Source organism: Thamnophis sirtalis, unplaced genomic scaffold (assembly GCF_051295495.1).
Source record: "Thamnophis sirtalis isolate CommonGarterSnake01/CBP01778 unplaced genomic scaffold, rThaSir2_p1.2 scaffold_2, whole genome shotgun sequence".
Classification (NCBI taxonomy): Eukaryota; Metazoa; Chordata; class Lepidosauria; order Squamata; family Natricidae; genus Thamnophis; species Thamnophis sirtalis.
This window is the reverse complement of record NW_028261382.1, coordinates 158,815,114-158,824,600: the sequence shown is the minus strand read 5'-3', so window position 1 is coordinate 158,824,600 and position 9,487 is coordinate 158,815,114. Positions and strand designations below refer to the sequence as shown.

At 35.5% G+C, this 9,487-nt stretch overlaps 1 pseudogene; it reads right to left on the bottom strand.

The window, feature by feature from the left end:
- Positions 1-1,695: 1,695 nt before the first annotated feature.
- LOC148049249 (U2 spliceosomal RNA) lies at positions 1,696-1,781 on the bottom strand (annotated as a pseudogene).
- Positions 1,782-9,487: the final 7,706 nt, after the last annotated feature.

Below are 9,487 nucleotides of genomic sequence, written 5' to 3'. Positions count from 1 at the left end.
CCTATACCTCTAAACTATGTTCTTATACTTCCTTTTCTAATCACTTCTGGAAATTTCTTGTTAATTGCCTTTTAGTAATGAGGTGCCTTTGGATCGAAACAATTTACAGCACCAGGTGAGTTTCCTTTAATAATTAGTAAAACAAGTTTTAAATAAAAGTTTAAGGGCTTTATTTTTTTCTTTTAAGATTTTAAGGATAATTAGAATGTTGATTTTGTAAAGTTACAAATGGACTAAAGGTCCAGATGGATTTTCAATAAGATTTTGAAATTAATTAAAGAATTTTTTTTTAATTCTTTAAATAGACACAAAAGTGTGGAATTTTAAAGTTTGGACACTAAAGATTACAATTAAATGAAAAGAATGCTGAAATGTGACTTACTAATACAGAATGGCCAAAATACTTAAGTGTAAAAAGGATATTTGTAAACAAAAACCCCATAAGTTAATTTTAAGAGTGTCTTTTTTTAAAAAAAAACAATCATGTTTTAAAATGTTATGGAAAAGGAACAAAACTGAACCTGGCATGAAAGTGAATTTTAAAATAACAGGCTACAAGAATGATAAGGGGGCGGGGGATGCTATTCTGACCATGCAAAAAATATTACGTCTTATGAATTTAATTAATAATGAAAAGTGATATGCAAATGACAAATCAAAAGACAGACCTGGATAATTTTCCTACATAGATTGACAGAAGAAGCTTGTTAATGGTTTGTAGAATATTGTGAGAATGGACAAAGAAAACATGAAAAGTTCCAGCACATTAGTTGAACAAATTAAAGATCAAGATTGTTAAAAGTAAAAGGAAGGAATGTTAGTGTATTTGATAGAGACTAAAATAGATAAATATTATCTTGGTAACCTTTAATGGACTTTTGCTGATTAGGATTGAATCACATTCTTTTACAATACAATAGCAGAGTTGGAGGGGACCTTGGAGGTCTTCTAGTCCAACCCCCTGCCTAGGCAGGAAACCCTATACCATTTCAGACAAATGACTATCCAACATCGTCTTAAAGACTTCCAGTGTTGGAGCATTCACAACTTTTGGAGGCAAGCTGTTCCACTGATTAATGGTTCTAACTGTCAGGAAATTTCTCCTCAGTTCTAAGTTGCTTCTCTCCTTGATTAATTTCCACCCATTGCTTCTTGTTCTACCCTCAGGTGTTTTGGAGAAATAGTTTGACTCTCTCTTCTTTGTGGCAATCCCTGAGATATTCGAACACTGCTATCATGTCTCCCCTAGTCCTTCTTTTCATTAAACTAGACATACCCAGTTCCTGCAACTGTTCTTCATGGCTTGAAGGATTTGTTTCTATATAAGAGATAGGATATGGAAAGATGAGATCAATCATTAAATTTTAAGACAAGAGAGGTGGTAAGCTTCCAGAATTGTTCATACTTGTGATGAAAGGGATATCATTTATATATTTCATCTCTCTTTTATTCTTTACGATACTCTGATTTTTTTTCCTGCACTTTTTATTTCCTAAGATTTTTTTTCCAGTTTTCTATTCCTTTCTATCTTTTTTATTTAGTACTGGTAACATTACTATAAAAAGGAATGGGATAGAATTTAAGTTTCTGGTAGAAAAAAATTATACAGTGAAATTTGTAAAGTCTCAAAGATTATGGCTCATCCATAATACAATACGATTGAAATAATAATTATCTTTATTTCTATTTGATTTGAATCAGTGGAATTAATAATGAATATAATTATGTCTGAAACTGAAAAGCTATTACACTTGATCTTAGCCAAAAGGCCAAGAAACAATAACTATTGAGATGCTCTGATGCTCTTGTTTTGAATAATAGCTTGATCAATATTAACATTTATCACCTTTTGGGTCTAAGCTGAAACCTAATTACAGGATTTCATTGCAGTTTATGTCTGTTCTTTATTTTAACCCCCCTGATTAGGGAACTGCACTTGCTGTTAATGTTTTTTTCTACGATAGTGAACATTTGGTAATTTTTACAATTATATTATTTTATTCTGATTAATGAGATTTCACTCATCTGAACATTATATTTTCTATTTAATTCATTTACCCTAATGGCAGTTCTTGAACATCATCCCAATCAACTGATTATTAGTATGCTTTCAGGGAAAAAAACCTGCTATATGAGTAGAAATTATAAAGTAAACAAATAAATCGTTAACTACATTAACCATTTTTTCTAGTTACAATTTTGTTTTTATTCTGAATACAAATGCACAATTCTATAAAATAACGATACAGTATGACATTCAAAAAATAACCCTACACAGTAATAACAACAAGGAATTGCTGCAACATCCTTTCCACTGTGTTGTTTCTCACAACAATTGTTAGGACAGGTCTTATGAGATGTACTGATTCTCTAGGTGCAACTGAGAGAGATTTGGATCAATCACCACACTATGCCACAATTTGTTTAACCATGATGTTTTGAATTATAATTAATTAGACCAGTGATCTCCAACCTTTCTGGCTTTGCAGACTGGCGGTGGGGTGAGAGGGGATGTTTCCATGTAAGAGGTGGGCGAGCGCATGTGAGCACGCAGCTCCATTTTCACAAAGGGGAGGCATATACACCTGCCGTTCGCATAAATGGAGCTGCATGCGCTTGCCCGCCCGCTGTACAGGCAAGTGAAGCTGCAAGTGTATGCTCACCTGCCACTTCTGTGGCTTGGTTCTGAATGGGCCACAGCTCAGTAATGAGCAGCAGCCCGGGGTTTGGAGACCCCAGAATTAGATTACACAAGCTACAAATCATGGTTTGCAAATCACAGCAGCTAGGTTTGCATAACACTTAAGCCACAACTAAACAAATTATGTCCTAGCTTTGTTCTGTGAATTTTCCTGGTGTTAGATCTAATTCATTTTATTATGACGGCTTCTGTTGGGATGCCCAGACTGATTGACTTTCAGCTCCTCTGTTAATTTACACAAATGTGTGTGTAGGTGGGTGGGGAGGAAACCTGCATGAAGATTAATTTTACCATTCATACTGAATGTTAGCTTTACATTTTCTCTGAAATAATAATGAGTAAGTTGTTGAACAAAGGTTGATCTAAAGTTAATAAACAGAAATTGTTTGTTTTTATTATGACACATAAAAACAGTCATTTCTTTCCTAATGATCTGTCACATTCAACAGTTCTTATGGTATATGGATAATTTTTTTTTTACTCTGAAGCCTTCATCCTTGCTATTAAAACATTACATTGGAAGTAAAATATTGATGTCCATGGAGATTTTTGGTATTACCCGTTGCCTTAAAAATAAATTTTGAAAATAAAGCTGTCATTGTTTCCTAGCAATTTCATAGTGACATTACCAAGTTCTCAAAATAATTTTTTCCCAGTTCACATGCATTGGAGAAGGTGTTGTGCAGTGTGGATCAAAATTAAGGCACCATAATTCTGTATCTTCTATTTTGTCCATTTTGATACCTTACTCCATTCTGCAGGCAATGGAACTGGAACAAAATTTGTGTCTAGACTTTCCCTTTCAAAAATTAAAAGGGTGCATGTTGGGGGAAAAACAGCGGCTTAGTATTATGGCACAGTGTTCACCAACCTTTCTGGCTCTTTGGACCAGAAGCAGTGGTGATGGTGGGGGGGGAATGGTTTCTGCAAATGGAGACTTGCACGCTCACATGCTGCTTGTGTGGCACAGTTCCCAACGGCCTGTGACTTGGTCCCAGGCCATGGACTGGGGGTTGGCGATCCCTGCTATAGCATGTATCTAGTATACAAAAGCTGTAAGGTTCAATCTTCTGAAGTGGGAAGTGATGTTAAAAATTGTAATGCACTGACCTTGGAAAGCTTGGGCAGTTCATGTTGATCGCTAAGTGCTAGTGAGAAAATAATTGCATCTGGCAGGAGGCAGATTTCTATGCACCTCAACACCATCAATAGCACCGAATCTGCTGCAGCAATATTTGAAAGAATTTTTAACGATATAGAACATGCTTTGCATACAAAAGGCATCTAGTTTCCAACTAAAGCTGGAAAAATAACAGTCCCAAATGACTTGCTATTCAGTGTCTGCAGTTCTGGGAATAGACAGGTCAAAAATCTGATTCAGTATTAAGATAATGTCTCATGTTTCTGCAATATTGGAGAAATCATGTGTTAAATTCTAATGATTGTGCCTATGATATAGTACTGCTATCATCCCAAGATGAGAAGCTGGTTTAAACAGTGAAGCCCTATATGGCCTTACAGTCATGAATTTGAACTTTGTGCTAATGTTGGCTTTACACAATGGACAAAGTTTAGCTCTTATTACTAGAAAAAGAAAATGGGTTAAACCGGTTCTAGTGGCTTATGATCAGCTATTCTGGAAAGCACAGAATGGGATTGGACATATTGTAGCTTTAAGGCAACATAAATCTTTTAAGGAAAACTTATGTGACATTCTCTTGGTCTGATATTTGTTATTTTCTATATCAAGTTCAGAAGTGGTCTCCATGTGGAAAACAAATGTATTTATATTCTTTTCTTTAATCAAAATAGTCAATTTTGCCATTTCAGGCAACTCCATCAACTTCTGCCACCATTCGTAGGAATTGAAGTGTCCTTCCATTTTTGTGCATACAATAGTCTTGCTGCTCTCAACATAACTTTACATACTTTACATACATTGATTATTCTTAATCTGTGGCTAGTTTTCCCCCCTTTATTGCACTTTTATTATCCTTCAGTTTCAACTAGTTACCTTGATCTCTCTCTCTTTGCTTTGTTAGCATGATTACTAGCTATTAGAGAAAACTTACAAAAGTAATCATGGAATCATCCAGTTTCAATTCATGTGGATTAATTTATAGATAATTGCAATTAAAGCTAGTAATGTAATGCAGTGCAAGATGAATAAAAATAGGTTCTTTGCTCTTTTCTTAGAGAGACACCAATGCCCTTTTCTTTAGAACATCAAACAAAATTGTTTTCAGCTTTGAATCTATCTTGTTTGGAAAAAAAGGAACCACAATGGATCCAATTAAATCTATTCTCAGCTTTAGCTTTAAGTCAGGGAGTTTCTTGTCTTAACCCAAAGGACTTTTAGCCCAAGTAAACAGTTTAACAGCCAATAGCTATAAATGTATTCATGTAAGAAAATCCTGACAGGAGAGAAATGTTTCTCATGCTAAAAATAATACATTGGTCACTAAGTAATATAATAAGCATTCCATTTATTAAATTGAAAATGTTGCTATAAAACCTCATGGCGTTTGTTCTTAATCATTATCTATGAAATTACTTTTTAGTTTTCTATAAAGAAACTCTTAACAGGTTTGTTTTTACAAATTCATTTCACAATCATTTATTTTAAGGTCCTGAAATATTTCAATCAATCAATCAATCAGAATAAAGTTGGAAGGGACTTTGGAGGTCTTCTATTTTCCCAAGTACAGAGTTTGTTCTTTGCTTGACTGTAGCAATACACAGTACTTAATTATTCTTGAGATATCTTGAATCATTCTAAATTGGGTGATAAACAATTTTAAATAAGTTATTTTTACTCATGAGGAATATACCCCCAATTACATCTGTTGTAAATAATTGCCAAGAGCTTTTCCCAATTCTTTAAATTTCACTCTTCCAGTATTGCTGGGATACAACATCTAGAATGTATTAGGTCTGACAATGCTATTTTGTCCTGATATATGCTGAAATGCATCTGTAGCACATATCTACTTTCCTCAATTGATAATTTTAGCTACTCAGTTTACTGTACTAATATGCTTATTATCTATGTTTTTAACATTGAAACATTATGCAGGTGTGTTCCAACCCTAGCAACTTCCAAGTGTGCAGACTTCAACTCCCTGAATGACTATAAATGAACACTCTGCAAGTTGAAGTCCACATACAGGTAAATCCACAATTGAGCTCAAACATTTTGTTGCTGAATGAAATATTTGTTATGTGAGTTTGCTCCATTTTATGACCTTTCTTGCCACAGTTAAGTGAATCACTGCAATTGTTAAATTAGTGAGACTGTTGTTAAGTGAATCTGTCTTCCTCATTGACTTTGCTAATTATCAGAAGGACACAAAAGGTGTTGACATGACCCCTGGGGATGGCAACCATCATACATATGCTTATGTCAGTGGCATCAGTTGCCAAGTATCTGAATTTTGATCACGTGACCATGGTGGATGCTGTGAAAAACAGGCTTAAGTCACCTTTTTCAGATATGTTGTAATTTTAAATGGTCACTAAATGAACTGTTGTAAGTCAAGGACTATGTGTACATGGAAGTTGCTACAGTTGGGATACACTGGGTTGTGCAAGAGCTAAGGATTGGTGGATAAATGGACCCCGTTTGCTTGAAAACTAAAAACAAAACAAAGTGAGAAATTATTCTTATTTCATAGCATCGTTTCAGTTTTGATTAACTATTTCACAATGCCCTGGAATTCAGTTGATTTTTTTAAAAATATATATATTAAAAATGAAATATTCTGAAAAGCATTGGAGAAGAAAAGATTCCTCTTCCCTTCATCTCATGGCAACTTTATGCATATTAACATCGACATGAACATCAGACTTCAAGAAATGAAAATAATCATTGTTTGGCATTTCTCTTTATGTCTGAGTGAATTACATTCATTCAGTCAGGTTCATATTTTACGTTCCATTTTTCATATCATCTAGGGTTATGTAATAATGCACCCATTTTTCACTGCAGCATTGTTACATATGCAGACAGTATCCATTTGCCTGGAATTACTAAGGTGAGAAACATGGATACAGTAACTTTGAAAATTTTTGTAGTAGGTCCTGGTTATACAAGACTGTTTGCAATAGCCTATTATAATTTTTGCAAGGGAATTTAAACTGAAAGAAAAGTAAAAATGAGCATGGGCTACAGATTATACCAGGGCTGCCAAACTCCTGGCTTGCGGGCCAGATGTGTCACACGCTGACAATTCCCATGCCCAGTTTAGCGAAAGGGGGGGGGAATCATGTGACACTGTCACAACCACGTGAGTTTGACACCCCTGGTTTATACTGTATACTATACTGATTATATATTTGATTATAGTATTGCCAGTTGGGTACTTTTCCCAATCAATGGGGTAGTTTTAAAGATAGGTTACAGAAAATATTTAGCATTTGTGGGCTGCATTTTGGGGGAGCTATATATTGTGAATGATGATGGCAAAATGCAATGGAAAGATATTGATGATGGACTGCATGCTGAGTTGGGTAAACTGGTCTTCTCCCTACTTGCTGCACCAGCAGGCCCTCTTTTACCAAATCCAGCTTCTCCACCCTTTCTCCCCCATTTTCTTCTTGGTATCCCAAGGATCCTTTGAAAAACTAGAGTGGGCTCATACCTTGCAACCTCCAACATCCCTTTTCTTAGTACTTTGACTTCTCAATCTCTCCTGAACTCTTGGCATCCTGATGCCAAAGCCTCCCACTCCTCCCCCTATTTCTTTCTGGGAGGTTCCTGAAGAAAAAATGGCATGTCCTGGCAAGGAGAGATCCAGCAATACTGGTTGGGGAAGACACAATGGCCTCTCTCACACTCTCCAAGCCTTCCTTTTCAGTTCACAATTTGCACGCCTCTGTTCTGACACAGAATAACAGAGTTGGAAGGGACCTTAGAGATCTTCTAATCCAAACACCTGCCCAAGCAGGAAATCATATGCCATTTCACTAACTTACACACAATCCGTGCCGATGCCTTGGGGGAGAGATTCATGCAGTACCTATACTCCAGCACTCAGGCCAAACCAATGTTGGAGGTTTGAGCGTAGGAGATTGTTGATCAGTTGAGAAAAAATTGGTGTTTGCAGGTTGAGTATTTTTAAGGTTGTGTTGGGCTACAGAAATGTTGGGCATCTGTCAAGTACAAGTGAAGAGAATGAACCTGTACAGATTTCAGTTACACTACATAAGATTAACCTCAGTTTTATATGAAGTAATGTGACCCTCCAAGTGGTAAAAATGGTGGCATGCTAAAGCTATCTTCCATTTCAGAACATTTGTATGTAGCCTCCAAGAAGCTGCAAATAAATAACTGCAATTAGTAATATTCCCCTGTCTCCCCACCCCACTACATCCCAGTTTAAATCTTACATTAGTCTGATTCCTCTCTGAATGTGATGATGTGAAATGCAGCTCTTGAAAGCTGATGCCTTTAAATAAAATTTATCAGTCAGAAAAAATGCTAGACTCTTTCTGTTTTCACCTAATACAGCAAAAAATGTTTATTTATTAATGCATTTGTGGGCTGCATTTTGGGGGAGCTATATATTGTGAATGATAATGACAAAATGCAATGGAAATATAATGATGATGGACTCCTGGAAACATTGCAACTCTTAAGGTAGGGATATGACATGTGGTGTGTGTATAAATTAGTTTGCTCCCTTATACCTCCCTGGATGCAACCAGAATCCCTGGCCCACCTGCCAAGTCTGAAATATTATTTTTGTAAAAAAACATGAATTTGGACTTTATTCCTGTACAAAAAAAAGTACAAACCCATTTATTAACACAAATGTCACAGAAGATGGTTGGGAGCATCCTGGATATTAGTTTTCATTCTGGAAAATAAGTGTTCCCTGATGTCAAACCCACAGTGGCAGCGATTTTCAAAACAAGCATGTTGCTAATGGTCATCATCATTGATAGCATTTCCCACATGCAGTTACAATTTTGGATGCTTGTCTTCATATTTTGCTTAGGGCAAAACCTGCTGAAACACCAGACACACCATTGAGAATCTATTTTATACACTATTTATAAAATAAGAAAGGAAGATGCCTAATCCAAATTGCAGTTCCAGCTTCTTTCCAATTTACCTGCTAGTGGCCAATCCAAACCTTCTCATAGTTCTCTCAATTTTTCTCCCTCCCTTTTTTTCCTGTTTATTTACCTTGTTTTCAATATGCTTTTCATTTTTTTTCTGGATTTATTATATCGCTTCAAATGGTTTGTTATGAAATGTATCCATCATTCTGTAATTTTTCCTGTTCATTTTAACAATCGTAATTCTACTGATAATGATTTTCAGGGGAGTTAATTGACAGCTAGAGACAAGAACATCTTGGTTGGTTAGCGAGTTGATCATTCCCTGAAAGGCAAAACACTCTTATACCACTTGCTATGTTGTAATTAAGAAAAGAATAGCAATTTTGCTCCTACCAAAATGATTTCAACAATACTTTGTTTTCTTTGAAAACAAAAACCAGATGTATTCAAATTCAATGAAGATTGTTTATTAAACATAGAAATACCCGTACATTTTGGCAGCATGATAATATTTGCAAATTGCCATTTGTGTCAGGGGAAACTTTTATTTTAGAATAAAGACAAGCAATGGAATTCTTATCCAGAGGAAGATAAGAGGGATTAAAATGTCCATGATATACGGTAAGTTGTGGATAAGGGATGGGAATAGGTAGCTGCTACTTTCTTTTTAAAACCATGATTGCAATTACTATTGCATGATTGCTATGTAGCCTTATTTCT